The sequence below is a fragment of the Apostichopus japonicus genome, chromosome 16 (genome assembly GCF_037975245.1).
Source record: "Apostichopus japonicus isolate 1M-3 chromosome 16, ASM3797524v1, whole genome shotgun sequence".
NCBI classification, from domain to species: Eukaryota; Metazoa; Echinodermata; class Holothuroidea; order Aspidochirotida; family Stichopodidae; genus Apostichopus; species Apostichopus japonicus.
Window position 1 is genome coordinate 2229282 of NC_092576.1, and position 20308 is coordinate 2249589.

Genomic DNA, 20308 nt, shown 5'->3' on the forward strand with positions numbered 1-20308 from the left:
CAATTTTCAATATTTTTGAGGAAATTCAAAGGTTGACGTAAACACCCTCACCCCACAGTATAATAATTTTGTTTTATCCCAAAGCAAATGAAGTTTCGATCGCCTCACCATTATCTATAAAAAAATAAAAAAATGGTTTCTCAATTTCTCCTACCATCAACCTCACCCGTTACTGTGAACAATCCTCTTTAAGAGCATACAATACAATATAACCTGTACATTGATATGTCTTACTGCTATAAGGAAACGTCGTTTGAATTTGCCTTGTAACTACAACGAATATCAAAACGTTATAACAGGGATCTGCGTTTTTAACAACTTGTTCTGCAGGCATATACACCAATATGCTGCATTAACCTGCCATTGAAAATGAGTTACCTAAGGAAGTGATAAATCCTTAACTTTAGCTAAAACTATTACTTGTATGTAGTTATAGCACTCATCCCCCACCCTCACCCATATTTCACAATATAATTTAGCACAAATATCCTTACCAAAATAAGCTCTGAATACTTTATAATGTTGTTTTTTTTTCTTTGTCTACTTTCTTCAAGTACAATTATCGTACTTACTTACTTTAACACCAATAATTGATTATTTATTTTTCGTTTGAACGTCTTATTAGAAATTTTACCTTGGGCAATGCGCTGTACATTTGACTTCCTATATAACATTGTACTTATTTTTTCCCAGTAAAAAAGTGCAAATCATTGAAAATATTTATTTAAGGGCCTACCAACAATTCAAAACCAGACAGGTGTCTAGACGTATCCAGGTACTTGTTTGTTTCAAGATTCCAGGGGTTATATAAAGGTCACGCGCGCGCGTTTTATTTATTGAATACAACTTCTTTTCATTGGGACGCGCGCCGCTTTAGTGAACACAACTTCTTTTCATTCTATTGTTCAAGTATTTGATTGACAGGTGATGAACAAAAGAAATGTTAAACTATTGAAAGTGTCAGTAATAGGAAAGGTTAGTGTACATCTTTAGGAAGAAAATGGCGCAGTAATTGCAATGGACTTTTAGCATTGAAAAAATGTGTTCTGTCTGAGTAGAAAAGAGTAGAAATAGTTAATTGTACAGATATATATATATATATATATATATATGTATTGAGCCTAAGGAAATATACAGGTGTTTGAGGCGTTGGGCGTGGATATGAAATACCGTATGGGACATATTAAACAAGATATGAGAAGTGACATTTGAGGGGTGCGGGAGGGAATGTTAGAGAGGGTATATATATAGTTGCGTAGTCTATGCATTGGTTCAGGGCGTGATTTGCAGTTGGTAGGCACAGCAGAAGGGTCTGCTAGCAGTGCGGAGGTGGGCTTGGTGGTGCGGCCGATATATAGTTGTTGCAGCATTGTAAGGGAAGTTCACATGGGAACATTTGAATGATTAGAGGAATAGTATTCAAAAGGACACAGGGTGAGGGAGGGGAACCTGGTGAAGGATATTTACTATGATATACATTGTTTAAGGCATGCACATTGTAGGCAGATCTCATTCTCTTATTAACAACAATATATTTATTGACTCAGCTACTTAACTAATTGCGGTAAATAATTAATTTCACTGTTGATGCTGAAGTTTGTAAACTAAACATTAGGCTACTAAAACCCCCAATAACAAACAAGTTTCTAACATTTCTAGGGTGATGCTTATATTTTGTCTGTGTTTATATATTTTGTGTTTGGTGTTTTCTAAATTTGTTTTACCTACTGTTTAATTTCAATTAGTTATTTATGTATTTATTTATGTATTTATTTATGTATTTATTTATGTATTTATTTATGTATTGATTGATTGATCGATCGATCCATCCATCCATCCATCCATCCATCCATCCATCCATCCATCCATCCATCCATCCATCCATCCATCCATCCATCCATCCATCCATCCATCCATCCATCCATCCATCCATCCATCCATCCATCCATCCATCCATCCATCCATCCATCCATCCATCCATCCATCCATCCATCCATCCATCCATCCATCCATCCATCCATCCATCCATCCATCCATCCATCCATCCATCCATCCATCCATCCATCCATCCATCCATCCATCCATCCATCCATCCATCCATCCATCCATCCATCCATCCATCCATCCATCCATCCATCCATCCATCCATCTATCCATCCATCCATCCATCCATCCATCCATCCATTCATTCATTCATTCATTTATTTATTTATTTATCTATTTATCTATTTATTTATCTATTTATTTATCTATTTATTTATTTTCGTTGATCAATTTATTTACTAAATTTTCTATATAAGAAGTTTGACCACTTAACTTTTCTTAATGAAGATTTTTTTCTTGAATGTTTTATTTTGAAACTTTGAGAATAATGTTTATTTTTCTGTGTTTATTTTTTTTCTAGTGTTTATTAAGTTTATTTTACCGACTGTTTTATTTAAGTTAGTTGGTAAACGATTTATTTATTTACTCAATTTCTATATCAATAAGTTTGACAATTTCATATCTATTAATAATTATTTTTCTTTACTTTCGTTACAATAAGTATCATAATGCTTTACTTCGCATACAGAAAATATTTAAAAAACCAAGAGTATTTGTATTTCTGTTGTCAATTTCTCTCTTTGATTCCTTATTCAATTTTATTAAGAATTATTATAAACCAGGGAAACAAATCTATTCTCCTCTCACGCTTCAAATACATTAATCATTCTTACTGCAATACAAGTTTATATTTTAATTTTATTTTGTAAATATGTTTTTCTGTCTCGTTTTGTCTCTATTTTACTCTCCTTTTAATATTATTCCTTACCTGATGACTGGTTTTTCATTGAAAGTCGATTTCTTAATCCAATTTCTCCTTCATTTGTTTTACTTCTACAATTCTCTAAACCTATCAATAAAACCCCCAGTCATTACTAAATATAACTATATTAATAATTCCTTTCTTATTTTCATCATTAATAATTAGTTATGTTATTAATTTTTAATATTATTTACACATTTATTATTTATACTTACACCAGTTGCTTGAATCTTTGAGAGTGTTGTAGATAGTTTAATATTCCATTAACTTCATGTTTATTTATTTCTCTCCCTTCCTCTGTCTGTATGTACATCATCTCTATTGATGTTATGATTGGTAGAGAGAGACCAGAGTAGAGAGTAATATCATCTTCATCAACCTTGTTAAAGGAACGGATTAGACTCACCTGGAATATAGGAATCTGAAGGAAAGTAAATAATAAATAAAATATTAATAATTATATCATAATATCATAAATATCGTTTAATAGTCTACAATAATGTTTATGAGTTGACTATTTTTATTATAACTAATGAAGTACTAATGGTCCTGGGTTTAGAGGGGGTTAAAGTGGGGCCAGTTTAATATTCAAATTGGTGTAAAGGGGGTGTGTTTGGTTAAAGTGCACAGTTACACTAATATATTACTTTACTGTAAAGAGACACAGTGTTGTAAGATTATTGAACAAAGGGGGAACATGATGGTGTACAATGGTTCAGGGAAAGGGTGAAGGTGGGGGGGGGGGGGGGAGGTTACATATTCTGTTAGTGGTATGGGTAGTTTCACGTTCAGTTGTTCATAATTCTAGTATAGGATAAGAATAAACTGATATAGAATTATAAATGCAGGATTAACACTGACTAGAAGAAAAGTAAATAATAAATATCATTAATAGACTACTAAACAATAAATAAAGACACGTTTTGTTTTAGTGAGGGTCAGATGTGGTCATTTGTTTCCAAGATTAGCGGATGGAGGGAAGTGAAGGATGTTACAGGTGTACATTGCTGTACTTTAGCTAATCTCATTGTGGGTAAAACATGGGCGTTAAATTGTGTATTGTGGGTTGCAATATTTGTTTCCGTTTATTTGGGGCCAGTTTGGAGCTAATCTACGGGACCTATAGAGTGATAGATACATTTAGGGGATGGGGGCGGTGTGAGGGAGGGGTGGGCGGGGTGTAGTAGTTGAGTATCTTAGAGCTTTAGTGGGAACCAGGTAAAATGTTGTCATATTTTTTATAAATTTATAAATAAACAAACAAAAAATAAAATCGAAAAAAGGTTAGTGATTAGTCACACTATCATATCACCGATAGTTGGGGAGAATAATGAATCAAATCATTAATTGTTATGTGTTATGTTCTACTTCACCGTATCCCTTCAATGTATCCTTACGTCATGCCTGGATGCTTTCTTCAGAAGTTCTATGGTTGACCTCTGTGATTCCTGACTGCTTTCGTTATTGATGACGACAGCATTTGAACACAGCTCTGTAATAGTCTGGATGTCTTCGGCCTATGAAATGAAATGTTCAAAATTACGCAATGTTTAATTTGTCTTTTTCTACTCTAGATACTGACACATTCTGGTTGAAGTCCTATAAATTATATTTATATTTCATATTTAGAGTTGTACTTGTCTGTCTCCACTCTATCCTCTCATCTCGTACATAGCTTAGACTTCTGTTTGCTCTCCTCTTCCTTAAACTGTGATTCATAAAATGTATTATTTCATATTTATTCAACTGTTTCTACGTAATATCATCATTTAGTGAAACTGTCAATTACCGTGAGGATATTCTAAGCAGCTTATGCGATCAAGTGATACCAACCGGCCCCTCCCCCTCCCACCTTCAGTCCATTCATATTCCTACCAGACTATTACCCAGAGAGAACAGTAGCTATTGTTATAACTTCTCAATTTATTTCATTCTTGAAAATGTTTGCAAGTAAGCTGCACACACTGTGTCAGACTCGTATCATCACCCGCTCCAATGGGGTATTGTATTGTACACGGATAGTTACACTAGCAGTTAAATAGGCTATATTAATTACATAACCGGTCCATGTTGATCCTTACAAACGTTTACCATCTTATCACCAACCTGTTTCCATTTACCAAGCTGTAGATTAAGTAGACATGTCTCTTCCGGCCAAAGAACTTCAGAGAAAGGAAATTAAAGCAACGTTAAAAAATGACTACTTGTGCTTACCTACAATAGCTAAATAAAACTACCTGGCTGAAATACCAAAATAATTTAAGTTTTTGATGACAGGATCTCTCTCTCTGTTCTGATCTCTTTCTGGTTTATTAATTTTCCAAACAAACAGAATTTAAACCTATGGATGGGTTTATTGACTTCTTCAGTGAATTAGGATAGTTTGCAATTTTGACAGTAATGTGTTTGTTACGTCACTTTGGTGTTATTAGTGATTATACTGTGAATGATCTTTACTAAGAGTATTTCCTTGAAGACGACCCTCTCACACCCCCCCCCCCCCCCCCCAACACACACACACACTCATACACACTGTGCCTTATCCTCTTTTCTTACACTTATAGCGGTAAAGTGTAAATTGAATTAAAAATAAAGAAAAGTAGAAAACATTGTATACACTTAAATAGTCAAATTTTGTAAACATGTTTTTGTTGATCGTTTCCTCATTATACTATTGGTAATGCTTCCACCTACATAAATATACAGATGAAAAATCAGGTTTCACTTCAAAAAAATAATAAAAGTTCATAAAAGAAACGACAAAGGATTGGCACACTATAAACCATATCATGTACCCATACACAATACAATAGAGTATGGTATGTACAGTATCTCGTCCGTTTTAACACTCGTCCGCGTCCAAATTGACCAAACTCGTCCAAAACTCGTCCACTTCGTCCACAACTCGTCCGCTCAAAACCCCCCTATTTTACAGCTTAACCGGCACAGACAAACTCGTCCGCTAAGCTGGTAACAAAAACATTATTGGTCCTACGCTTACGCGTGCTATATAATATATATATAATACACGCGTGCTATATAATATGTATGAATTAATGTATGAAGGGTTTATGCACAACCACTATCTAGCGGACAATGCAAGACTTACACGGCTGTGCTGAAACACAAAATATGCAAATGTTATAATTCACTTATTCCAATGACTTTCTGCGAACAACTTCCCTCCGCCCGCCCCCCCCCAACAGCCGCAACTTCCCCCCACCCACCCACCCACCCCCGCCCGTTCTAACACACATGAACAAAACTCAACACACACTCAAATAGTTAGCTCCTTTTCACGCTCATTTGAAGAAAAAAAATCCCATTCTGAGCTGCCGTTAGATACCTTTAATATTCCTTGATTTTGCTGTTTCCGGTATCGTCTTAGGACTGATGGATGCTGGCAGCTTACCAGCATAAAACCTGCAAAACAAGAAAATAATGAAGTTATTATTTTGACTCCTCTCGCTTATATAAAAAGAACGTCTGGAAACTTATTGATCATTGTTTCTTTTAGGTTACTTAGTCTTTTCTGGATAATGTTGAACAACACGTATCCATCTCAGTGTTTATTTGAAATGATTCTTTATCTAAATTATCTAACATACAGTTTACACATTGTATACATAATGATATAACGACAAAACGATATTATTTCTGTAAGAAAACTGTAGCCTGCATGTAACAGTGACGGTTGAGCATATTTAAAAAAATACCTCTGTTGAATTTGTTGCTCTTCTCTCTGTTCCCTATGTTAAATGTGGTACATTGAAGTGATCTCCCTGTTCCAATATATTCATGGTCATAATAATGGTATTCATATGATAACACATCCATTTATATCCACAAACTTAAATATATACATGTGTTATACCTAACTCGTGACAGGTACGAGGCTCGGTTATAATACACTACCCGTATTAAAGGGGTCTTTCACAGAACTGTTTCATCTAAGATTTAAACTGTACACATTTTACCGTAAAACTGTCGCGACTGTCATTTTTGGAAGATGAAGTATTTTAATTACTATTGTTATGTTAATATCATCTGCCAACTTTCATCGAAACATATCTACAAGTTTCTGTCAATTTTTATGGGTATCATTTTCGATAATGGAACTACATCAACCTTGATGCGATCACTAATGAATTGTTATCACTGACTCTAAATACTTTCATTCAAGCAAGAGCAGGTCAGCTTAAGTCGACTCAAATTAGAAGTAGTATAAGGGTCTTAATAATAAATTTATCTTCAATTTTATAAAATTTAACTAAATTATTATTCATTCGTTAGATTTGTTACAACGACGATACATATAGCGGCCTTTCATCGTTGATGATATTTTTGTGCTGTGTCATGAGTAAAACTAAACTGATTTTGTAATTCGTAATTATTTTCGACATTATATCATGGAATGTATACCTTTTAATGGGACTGAAATTTAGGAAGAATCTTATAAGAAAAGGATTTAGCCGTTGTAGACAATGATTCTGTCGACTGTTTTAAATGTGTTCTGTCAAATTGCCATTTTTTCCTATAGTTCTGTACTAAAACTTTACAACTATGATTAACAGATAGTTCGTGATCTACGTGGTGTTTACGTAAAGGCTTAAGCCTACATAAGTATCTTAATGTAAATTATTCTAGACGTAGCCTATGCTTACATACATATCATAATGTTAATTGTTCTAGACGAAGGCCTAGACTTAATTTAATTTATTGCTATAATTTTCATTCTTCATAATATATGTTTCTACTTACCAAAGCTCTTTGAATCTCTTAGACTGTACTCCATAGTTCAATAGTCCAATAACGTCTTCCTCGGTAAGTTCTGCTCTGGCTGCATTTACTGATAACTTCTCCAGTGTTGAGAGGGTTGGTAAACAAAGACCAGATTGGAGCACGATATCACCTTTATCTACATTACTGAAGGACCACTTGAGCCATAGATCAGATATTGGTATCTGCAGTGAGAGAAATATCAGGATTATTATGATCGCTCAATTTAACTTTCAACCCCTTCGTTTTTATATTATATTTAATAGCTTCACTTACAGTGTAACGTACAATTGGTGTCTATAATGTAAATCCTACCATTTATTCTGTTCCGAATATCTTTGTATTCAAAAAAATATATATATTTTGCACAAGTTATCCCTGCACACTATCATAATAAAGCAATAAAGTTGCAATATTAACTGTTAAGAGCAAAATGTAGTACTGACCTATAAAGACAACAATGCGCAATAAATAGAGCATCACTAGGCTATGTTCGAGTGTTATTACTCTATGTCACCAGTTACATAGTTATGTAGGCCTAATATTAAAACGTAATTGGATAAACCTGAACCTAGGCTATAGATAAGAAATCAATATGTGACTGGAACCATTTGGTTGCTTTTTACATGCAAAATTTATCTTGCAAAATTTATCAAGAAAAAAAATCAATTGCAAAATACATCCATGTGACGCTTTTGCTGTATGCCATAAATTCTCCAGCCATATAAATAGACTTATGGGAAAATGTACTAATTATCACCTTACTTTGAGAAGCATTTCCAGGTGTTATACATTCATCTTTCATTTAACCACTGGTGTATCAGAATATGCTCCAAACAACCCGAACTACAGTTTTACAAATCACAGCTGTATGTTTAGATTAAAGCACAACTTGACCAGTTTATCATTGTCCTGTACATAAGTGTAGACAAAGGCCTAATATAACAGCATCTGCCATGTATGTTAGTACAAGTACTAGGCCTAGGCTAGTAGCCCATTAAATATTATTATGTACTAGGCTACTCTCAGACTCGATTTAGCTTTAAGATTCAATTAAAGATGAATCGATATGGTTTTTAAATTACTACTCGCAAGTTTACATATATACTCTAGTACTAGGCTAGTACTAGTAGTATTGTAGGCCGACCTGCTCAACAAAGCTGTTTAATTAAGCCATATTTAGGCTAGTGCATGTTACTTTCTCCTTCACCAGAGTGAAATTGTAGAACAAGGCGGTGCAGTCAAAAGCAGCCGACGCTCACCCACAATTCTCACGTTAACAGCCCGCCACAATAGAATCTCCCGAAAATACATCACACGTGTACACTCTGCCTATATGTCTAGCTTAGTGTATAGTAACGAGTTGGTCTTCACTGCACTGTTGTTATTTTTGTAAAAAATTTCTAACTTAGGCTTTTGTTTTTTATGCAAACAATAACATTTGTGCAGAATTTTAATGATTAACTTATGATGAAGCCACATAACTTGGTAGGGTATATTATATAGTTTCAAAGCCTGCTAAACAAAACGTACACTAGGCTAGTATTAAGTAACGTTGCTAAATTGTGTCATCTCTCACCGAAGTGTGTTCGTGTGAATCACTAATTAAACGCGCGACTTTATGTAGCCTAGATTATTAAAATCATATTTCTATCAATCATAACCCCAAGTTAATTGATGAGTAGCATAGATAAGGTCAAGACTGTTTAAACTTCTAATGATGTTCAAATATTCCATGAAAAATCAGTGAGGACTAATGCGACTTTCGAACTAGGCCTAAACAAGGCTAGCCTAGCTAGAGAGAAACGGGCTGCATCTTAATTCTTATCATAATAATAAATGCATTTATATAGCGCTAATTTTGTACAAAACATTCAAAAGCGCTTAACAAGGAAAAAGCCAACCAGTCGGGTCAATCAGAATAAGCAAGCTTAAACAGATATGTTTTTAACTTTATCTTGAAAGCATCTAGGGTCAAGGAGTCGATACGCATCAATTCCACCGGAAGTGAATTCCACAACCGAGGTCCTTTGTAGGCAAAAGCCCTATTGCCTAATGTATTATGATTGATACAAGGAACATGCAGTGTGATTCGAGAATGTGAGCGCAAAGAGTAACAACTAGACTTCACCGAGATCATATCACATAAATACTTAGGTGCAAGACCTTTTAAACATTTAAATACTTGCAAGATTAGTTTAAATTCAATGCTTTGCGGTACAGGTAACCAATGAAGAGATTGTAAAGTAAAAGTAATATGACAAAACTTAGGAAGAGCGTAAATCAAACGAGCCGCTCCATTAAGTACCATTTGAACTCTACGAAGCTTATAATCAGGTAAACCAATCAAGAGTGCATTACAGTAGTCGATGTGACTAATTACAAAAGCATTAATAAGAGTTTTAGTACAGTCCTCATCCAGGAATTTTCTGATCTGACGAATATTATAGAGTCCATGGTATGCCCTTGAGCAAACTTTTCCAATATGAATGTCCATTGACATGTTGCTGTCAAGATAAACCCCAAGATTTTTTGCACTATCACATGGCTTAATATCCACGTTACCTACTTTTATCAACTGAACCCGAGTCTTAGCAACTTGTTGGCGAGTCCCAATTAAAAGAAACTCAGTCTTAGAATCATTGATCATTAGCCTATTACTGATCATCCAATGTCTTATTTCGAATATAAGTGATTGCATTGCCAGAACAGCCCGTTCCTCAGATAACAGAGAACCAGCATTGAAAGATAAATATAATTGTGTATCATCAGCATAACTATGTGCGTTAGGAAGGTGTTTAGAGACAATGGTAAACAACTGAGAAACTGAGTCTCCAATATAAATTTCCTTTGTGATTGCCGACAAGTCTTAGTATTGCCGTCCTGGAAACTAATGTCTAGTTTAAACGAGCAATCAGTCGTTTAACTTTGTTCTGCGCATCGACGTACTGAGGACAGGTTATAGATGATGCCATGTGATTTGCGCGAGTTCCAGAGTTGCCACGTTTGCAATTAATGCACGAATGTTTATCTGTCTCGTCAAAGGAGATTTTGCATAGCCTGGTTTCGTGGTCATTTGCACAGATGGCACAAGAAGGGGTGGTTTTTTAGAGCATTCTTTATGATAGTGCCCAAACAGTTGACATATGCTACATCGCTTGACATGGAATCTATCATAAATTTTGCAGGAGTTCATACCCAAGATGATACGATCACCATGTGTTTTCATGAAGTCACGAAGTGATGGGGACACATTGAATATGGCTTGAAAGACGGTTTCATCATTTCTCAACGGCTTTGAAACAAGATGAGTAATATGATCTCCAAGAGTATTGATTTCAAAATATTCTTCCAACCAACGATTTTGTTGAAGTAGAACAGGCAAAGGGTCATCAGTAAAGGACGAAGAAAACCCGACAACTGCAATCGTTGGCACCATGGTACCAGCATGGTACCAATCGTTGGCAGCATGGTACCATGTGTGCAATTGGTGGCTTAACTTGGTATCCAACTTTAGTAAAGGATATGCCAAGCATAATTAGTGAATTAGGCGCACCTAACTGATGTTAATCTTGGTTCCTTCGAAAATGAACTTATTCACACTAGGCCGGCGGGCAATTACAAAATATTGGCAATTGATAAAGCAACTTGACATAACGCTGACCCTAAAAGTTCACACCACAAGGTAAATGCCGTATGAATTATTCCAGAATAAATAAGAATTAAATAAACCTAATACCTTCGTAGGCTACAATGAATTTAAAGTTAAAAATGTGTTCATATAAATGGTATTAAATCACTATCATATATTTCGCTATAATTAATCTAAGTATGGTTCAATTCATTTCTACGTGTAGGCAGTTTCTCCTGTTACTAGTGTTAATACGTACACGATGTGAGCATATACGCACAGTGCTCAGTCTGAGTCTGTGTAGGCCCTGGTTTAGACTTACATTACAACCAAACGTAACGTTTAAGCGGTTGCCGTAGGTGTACAAAGTTAGACACTAAAACAGCAAAATCGACAATTACCTCACAACGCGGTGATACAAATTCCTATTATATTTAATCCATAGGCCTGACAACAGCTTACACGAGTTTTACTTAGTACACTTACCTGCATATGCTACTCAGAGAAAACTAAAAATAAATACAATCGCTTTGAAAGCATCGCTAGTGGTAATCGTATCGTATAGACAACCCAATAGAAAAGTATGTAATGTGATCAACAGACACATTAATAGACAAACAGTTATAGACAAACACACGTAGCGTCAATTACTATACACGTCTACTACAGTATAGCGAGTAACACGTACTGTGTGCTGTAGTAGCCGTGACATTCATTCTTAGTAAACGTGACGTAATGAAGGCAATTGAGGTTTCTATCGGGGGAGGGGGGTGTATACAGTGGCTTGAGTACAATGGTATAAATAATTATGCATGTATGTGCTCGGGTACGTGTTGTGTGTGTTCGGGATGGGGAGGAGGTAGGTCTCGTTGACTTAATTGGGGAATTTGTCCGGAGCGTGAAAGGGGGGGGGGGGGTGTCATGGTGTGAGTGCTTTGAGTGCAGTCAGTTTTATTTGCTCAGTATTCGCAGTTTATTTGTCGCCTTCAGAAAGAAAGGAAACACAAAAGTACGGTAAGATCAAATAAGTACTACATCAAGAGAATAAAACATCGTGTTTTGGTTGTTTTTGTAGAGGAATTGCAGAGCGACAATTTGTAGTAGCCGAGTCGAAGTTTTTTGTAATAACAGTTGGTGTATTTCTCAAGAACTTTCATAACTTTATTAAATTTCGTTAAAGAATGTAATACTATTTTATAAGTTCATAAAAATTACAATTTGGCGAGGTTAGTAAATGCTACAGTACAGAAAGGAGCCAGCGTACTACAAGTAATGAACACCGGTTTGCTAAAGTTTGAATTATTTGGGCGGATCGAATAATTGAGCAAAGCCTACTCCACCTACACATACCTCCACCACAGGGATAGTAAGATTCCTTACTATGGTTGGCCTCGTTATGAGATTATTATGATTTTACTCGTATTTTCTGGTTATAGGAGGAAAGTCACTAATGGCACAATGTAGGTGCCACCTAAGCACTAAATGGTTAAAACTTAGAATTCGGTGAGATTGCGGAATATATTCAGTCTGTGAAGACATATAATTAATAAATCGCAGTAATTATTGGTTAAGCACCCTCAAAGGTCTGCCCAATAAGAATTATAGACTTATAGCCTTTAAGCCTTATTTAAATTCATTATGCTATCCAGATACACTGCGTTAATTGCTTTCCGATGAAGGGAACCTATATACCATTGATAACTAACTGTGTATTTCGTCATCAGTACATAATTTGGGAAGGATTACGTCATAAATGAGCATTATTTAGTTTCAAGCCGTACAAATGCATTAGACAGTATCTTTTGGACAAGAGTATTTCCATTGAGGGGAGAGTCTAAGGGTCTCGTTCGGCAGTTGATGGGTTGATAGTTCGACGAGTTCATTGGTACCGCCATTAACCCTGTGTAAGTGATAACTGTTGTGTTGTCTACGTCATGATATCTTAACGTAGATTTGCCAAAAGTTTACAAATGAAAGCAGACTGTACTGGCTGTCATCCTATTTATATCGTATAAAACTCCTTGTAAAATACCGGGTCAGCGATCTGGACCATGTTTACTTCTCGGCGGGGGAGGGTGTAGGCGGCGTTAATATCCCCATCGTGAGGGCAGAACAAAAAACAAGGGCTATCAAAATCACTCACTTGAAAAGAGATGTTGTAAATCTTATATTGTACAGTACATAAATATACAACATGTATGTGCGGTACAACCGAAACAATGAACCTTCTTCAACATAATTTCAAGAGGAGCCCAATTAACATTAACATTCTTTCTTTAAGTTTAAAAGATGAATAAGAAATTGAATCCCATTACCTCCGTTTGACTCATAGTTTCGTGCTGGAATAAAAATTACTGTAATGTGTACCAACATTGGACCTTCACACACATGTTCAGGCCATGGTACACAATATTATATTTCAAGATCGCAATTAGGATTTTTAAGGAACGGTTTCGGGCGTATTTAGAATGAATATATATGTGAATGATTTGTGGATAGCTACTCACTGGTATATTATTTATCGATTATCGGAGCATTCTAACTAAATTGTCAGAATTGATTTTAAATAGTTTTGAGAAAGGTCACAATTCGAAGACAGCAAACTGGGATACATAAATATCACATCAATAATCAGGGGCGGCGATTTGTTTCAAAGATTGGGGGGGGGGGGAATTGCTTGGGTGCAGGATTGTAGCAACTTTCAATTGTTCACGCGCTTTGTGATATTTTGTGTATATATATATATATATATATATGTGTGTGTGTGTGTGTGTATATGTATATACCTATTTTCCTTTTTTTATCGGCAAACTAAATTTCATTAAGGATGCGGTCCGTCTAGTTAATTCATTTCGATAAAAAGTAAAATCTACTTTCTGTCTGTGACATTTTTTTTGGTGATATTTAGTAATTATAGCGACACGATTAGACAGGCGGGTAGCCAGGAATTTGCCAAGTGAGTTGGCGAAGATTGTAGGCAAACTATCTAAGCGTAGCGTCACCATGTTTTGGCGCGAAGCGTAAAAGAAAACTTTGGCCGAAAATGCCTCCCAGATCGCTGGAAATGGCACCTCCCAGGCCTTGTAAGTTGCATCTAAGCGTTTTGCTATTTTGAAATTACTAGCGATATCATAAAAAAAATATGCTCGGGGGGGGGGGGGGCGGTCGCCCAAAAATGTTTGTGAAAATTCGGGCAATATGATGAGAATTTTTCGGGCACCTACTGAAAGAATAATAATTCTGCAATGTGTTTTTCAATGGTTAAACGATGGTTAAACAATCATTCTAACCAATAGGGATAGGTAATAACACGGAAACTGATTGTATGTTATTGGCATGTGATGTAACAACCGATGAAAGCCTATATGATATGCACATTAACATGTTAAACGCGCGCGGAACGCTCATACAGCCCCCAAACAGCCGCCAAATATGATTTGGATAAATAATCTTACGCATTATTTTCTATTTATAGCCACAAAAAAAACTATGACACCAAATATTGGGGGGATATTAGATACTATCCCACCCACCTAAAATAATGGGGGGACATGTCCCCCCCGCCCCCCCATAATCGCCGCCCATGTCAATAATTATAATATACCTCTTTACATATGCCTGTGTACTTTGAACTCACCGACGGAGACAGGTTGGAACATGATGCATTGTGGAAGCAAAATATCATAAACTCACGCGTAATTTACAATCATGCAATATAATGCTTAGCTGTCAAAGCAAATATTTGCTTTCACCTTCAAGCTGTGAATGTCACAAAATCTCCCTTTCACTGCAGAGCATAGTCTATTCTACACGCCTTTATATATCTGGATTCATTCCTTCAGTCGGGCGGTGTTGTTCATGTGTGAGTTATTATGATCTTATTATGATATTTCTGGTTATAGAAAGATCGTTCCTAACAGGACAATGCAAGTGCGAATAATGAGCTTATAATATCAGCGATATTGCTGGAACAGTGGACGTACATACCGTACGTACGTACATTGGGTCGTACCTCTCACAACGACATAATATACCTCGCGCAAGAAAAGTATCTGCAACATGGAATCATCAGTGTCATAGATTGCTCTGCAAACATTAATGTAACAGAGGGCGCAATTCTGTATAGCACAACGTAAACATGTTCGCTACTTTCGATGTTTTCACACTATACAAACATATTGGTTTTGTTTTAGCAACACTTTTCTTCTCTGAAGAGAGGTTGAAATATGGCGGTGCATTGTGGGAGGAGCTTAGTAACATTCTAAGATCATGTACAATTAACAATCACGCAATCTAACGCTTTATTTGTCAAAACAACTAGTTTGGGTACACAGGCGCGTATCCAGGGGGGGGCGTTGGGGGCGCTCGCCCCCCGGGTAAGAAAAAGAGGAGAGAAAAAAAGAGAAGAAAAAGGGAAAAAGAGGGGAAAAAGAAAAGGAGTAGAGGAAGGAAGGGAAAAGAAAAAAAAAAAAGAAAGAGAGAAAAAGGAGAAAAAGGAGAAAAAGGAGAAAAAGGAGAAAAAGGAGAAAAAGAGGGAGTAGAAGATAAACGCCAAGACCTCGGGAAGAGAAAGAGGAACAGTCATAATTACAGCGCTGATCCCTATTATATACACAGGGTAGCCAGTGACAGATCGAGGATTACGGAGGGGACGTGCGCGTCACCCTACCCCTTACACCGACAACTCCATTTTTGACGTTCCCTTTTTCCAACTTACAAGGCCTGGGAGCATATCAGCGAGCATGAAAATGCATGTTCCAGGATGAACAGGCTCAAAACTGTCTATGTGTGTAGTCAAATGCGTAGGGAGCTCAATTGGATTTGGGGGCTGTAACGACTTGCCCGAAAAATATAACCAAACTTTTTCGCGCGCTGAGCGCGCGTTCAACATGTTAATGTCAATATTATATAAGCAAGCATCGGTCATTACATCGCATGGCATCGTGTGCCGTAAGGTCCGTCAAAGTTGCGCAGTATACCGCCGGATGCTAATGTAAACAACGAAATGTCTTATGTAGATGGAGAAAAAGCATACAGGTCCAATTATGTCAAAACCCTCTTTTACAGTAGTAATGGCGAATTAGTCGGCCAAGCTTAGAACTTTATTTTAATTACTAGAGATAATTTTTAAACTATTCATTTCCTTAAGCTACATCATTGCTATTTATTTTTCTTTCAGTAGGTGCCCGAAAAATTCTCAGCATATTGCACGAATTTTCAGGTGGAAAAATGGTTGGGGGGGGGGGGGGCTGCAGAACCCGCCTCCTACGCCTATGTGTGTAGTGTTCGGTTTCGAAATATCTGATACCGGAAATATCTGGTATTTTTCATTTCCTTCAACGAAGTTTTATAATAGCCGTAATAAGAGGTTTTAATTGTACACCAATAAATTAACTGAAAATTTCCTGACCAACATTCTTCATCATACTTCCCTCTACTAGTGCAATTTTGACCTGTCTGTTAGGGGTTGAAGGAGGTTTTCTATATTGCTTTTCCATAGATTGAATTTTTTTCAACATTATGAATTGTTTTGAAGTGATTTTATTCACGAGAAATGTGAACTTTCAAATTCTGAACAAATAATGGGCTAAAAACCTTGAAAAGTAGGGCTTTCGGATATTGTAGGCCGTGACGTAGAATCACTTACAAAAGCAACGAATGATCCACAGGACATGCAATGAGGTCGAACATGATGTGTGACTGGTGACAATCTTCAAAAAGGTTATGGATGGAAAAAAAAAACTATTGGGAAATACTTGCTTCTCAGGCAAAAGTGTACATCTGGTTCGTAATTTTCAAGCCCGAGAAGTGCCATTTCCGGTGATCTGGGGGGTATCAAAACCAGAAATTTTCTTGTACGCTCCGCGCCGATGGTGGCGCTCCGCTAAGATAGTAATTCGCGCCCCCCGGGTTAGAAAATCCTGGATACGCGCCTGGTACAGACTCATAATTTACAGAGACAACACATAGTTGCGATTCGTTTGCATGCATAATGAATATACCCTGAATAATGTTGTGAGGTCTATATTTGTATTTCTTTTAACAGACGTTGCGGTGAATCGGAGTTGTTTTGGCGACAGATCACCTCTGAACTGACTGTCATGAAAGAGTTTCACAAACTGCATATATAAGTAAGACTCACTACATTTACAAACAAAAGACCCAATGTGCCCGATGGGATGGCGCGATCTCACAGCCCTGACCGTACCAGGGGTACTGAGTAGTTGTGACAATGTCATTGTACTGAGAGTAGCTGTGATCTTTCAGGGGGCTGAGTAGCTGTGACATTGTCAAAATACTGATAAGCTGTAGTAGTACCAGGGTAACGATAAGCTATGAAATTGTCAACGTACTGGGTAGCTTTGGAGGTACTGAGGTCCTGAGTAGCTATGACAGTGTCAGGGCACTGAGTAGCTGTGACGGTGACACGGTACTGAGTAGCGCTGACCATGTTAGGGGTACTGAGTAGTTGTGACAGTACCAGGTTACTCAGTAACTGTGACAGTACCAACATACTGAGTAGCTGTAGTAGTACCAGGGTAATGATTATCCGTGACAGTGTAAAAGTACTAAGTAACTTTTGAAGTACCGAGTTACTGAGTAGCTCTGAGAGTGGCAGGGCACTGAGTAGCTGTGACCGTGCCAGGGATACTGAGTAGTTGTGACAGCGCCAAAGTACTCGATATATGTGACAGTACCGACGTATTGATTAACTGTGACCGCGTGCAATGTACTGGGTAGCTGTGACAGTGACAAGGACATGATAGTAGATGTGATCTTTCCAGGGTGCTGAGTAACTGTGACAGTGCCAAAAGTACTTGGTAGCTGTGACTGTGTCATGGTACTAAGTAGTTCTGACAGTGACAGTATACCGAGTATCGCAGTCAGTGCCAGGAGTACTGAAAAGCTCTGACAATGGCAGGTTACTTCCCAGCAAACACAAACACGTTTTTAAAACGTTATTAAAACGTTACGTCTTTTGTTTTGATTACGTTATTTGTGGTGTTATAAATATGTCACGAAAACGATTTCAGGGTATTATTTCAAAACATTTTTTCGTTAAAACATTAATATCACATAAATATACCATTAATATCTCATAAAAACGTTATGACGACGTTTTTATAACACCACATTTAACGTTATAAAAACATATTTTTGAGGCTCTTTTAAAAATGTAATGAAGCGTTTTGTGTTTGCTGGGTTAGTGTATGTAACAGTAACAGTGGGCAAACTAGCTGAGACAGTTCCTGGGTACCTAAACCTGTGACAGTGGGTACTAACTATTTTTGAAAGTACCATGAAAAATGAGTAGTTTGTGACAGTGCCAGGGTATTGAGTATCTCTGACAGTGATACTGAGTAGTTGTGATAGTGCGTTGATACTGAGTAGATTTGACAGTACCATGGTAACTGAGTAGTTGTGAAAGTGCTAATGTAATAAGTAGTTGTGACAGTGCTATGGTAGTGACTAGCTGTGATAGTGCCAGGGTGCTGAGTACTTTTTGACAGTACCATGGCAAACTGAGTAGTTGAGAAAGTGCCAAGGTACATAGTAGTTGTGACAGTGCAAAGGTACTGAGTGTCCCTGACAGTGCCAGGTGTACTGAGTAGTTCTGAAAGTTAATGGGTTCTGAGTAGCTATGGCAGTACCAAATAATTGTTAGCTGTGACAGTGCCATGGTACTGACTAGCTGTGACAGTGTCGTAGTGCCAGGAAGCTGTGACCGTAGTTGGTACGGATTAGCTGTGGCAGTTTCAGGGTACCTACAGCTGTGAAAGTGCAAGGATACTGAGTAGTTTTGACAGTATATGACAAAAGAGTAGTTATAACAGTGTCAAGGTATAGCTGCGACAGTGCCAATGTACAGAGTAGCTGTGACAGTGCTGTGGTACTGAGTATTTATGACAGTAGTAGGGTACTGACTAGCTGTGACATTTCCAGGGTACCTACATCTGTGACAGTGTCAGAATACAGAGCAGTTTTGACAGTGCCATGGGAATTGAATAGCTGTGGCAGTACCAGTTACTAAGTAGCTGTGACAGTGCCAGGGTACTTAGTATACCGGACAGTCCCAGGGGCACTGAATATTTGTGACAGTGTTAGGTTACTGAGTAGCTCTGAGAGTGTCAAGGTACTTAGTAGCTGAGTCGGTGTCAGGGTACTGAAAAGCTGTGACAGTGCCAAGTTACTGAGTACCTCAGACAGTGCGAGGTTACTGAATAGCTGTGATAGTACCAACATACTGAGTAACTGTTATAGTAGCTAATACTGAGTAGCTGCGACATTGTCAGGGTACTGAATAGCTGTCACAGTACCAATGTACTGATTACCTCAGACAGTGCGAGGTTACTGAATAGCTGTGATAGTACCAACATACTGAGTAACTGTTATAGTAGCTAATACTGAGTAGCTGCGACATTGTCAGGGTACTGAATAGCTGTGACAGTACCATGTACTGAATAACTGTGACAGTAGCAAAGTACTGAGTAGCTCAGAAAGTGCACGGGTACCGAATAGCTGTGACAGTACCAATATACTGAATATCTGTGACAATGCCAAAGTACTGAGTAGCTATGACAGCGACAGGCTACTGTTCTCTAGAGAACACATGAATGTCCGATTTATTAGTCTAGGGCTTGCGTATGTCATGACATAAATTCCCAATACTTTTGGGGCATCTTTTCTTACAGATACATGATCTGTTTCTGTACACAAGCTGAATATCTTTCTTTTTAGTTATAAGTTCAATAAGCAGAATTGTAACTACTGCTTCATACAAGTACAATTCTACTTCTGTCTGATGACGGTTCCAGAATGAGGTATCGTTCAGGCTGATTAGTTGAGATCAATATAATTTATTTGGAATGTATTGACTGTAACATACAATTTGAACTTGCATTGATTTCGTGAGATATGCACTATAATGTATAAGAGAAACAATTTGGTTGAACAGTTTTGATAAAGTGATATTTAATAATGACATGTTGCAGGGTGGATTTTTTTTATCTGAGTGTAGTGTAAATGCAAGTGTATACAAATATTACACAAATATTCATACTAGAACTACAGTGGGACCTCTATTATGGTAA

General features: G+C 37.1%; 3 protein-coding genes across 4 annotated transcripts in view; 1 reads left to right on the forward strand and 2 right to left on the reverse strand.

Moving 5' to 3' along the window:
- LOC139983668 (uncharacterized) overlaps nt 1-4965 on the reverse strand; it is a 53556-nt gene extending 48591 nt beyond the window's left edge. Inside the window, exons 1-2 of the mRNA XM_071997386.1 lie at nt 4913-4965; nt 4204-4323 (exon numbers count right to left, since the gene is read on the reverse strand). The gene's annotated coding sequence lies outside the window, so the exon portion shown is untranslated. The remainder of the gene's footprint in view (nt 1-4203; nt 4324-4912) is intronic.
- The window catches only part of LOC139983661 (very-long-chain 3-oxoacyl-CoA reductase-like), a 262428-nt gene that overhangs the window by 218278 nt on the left and 23842 nt on the right, over nt 1-20308 (forward strand). The gene's annotated exons all lie outside the window — the stretch shown is intronic.
- LOC139983650 (uncharacterized) overlaps nt 1-20308 on the reverse strand; it is a 468492-nt gene that overhangs the window by 9824 nt on the left and 438360 nt on the right. The gene's annotated exons all lie outside the window — the stretch shown is intronic.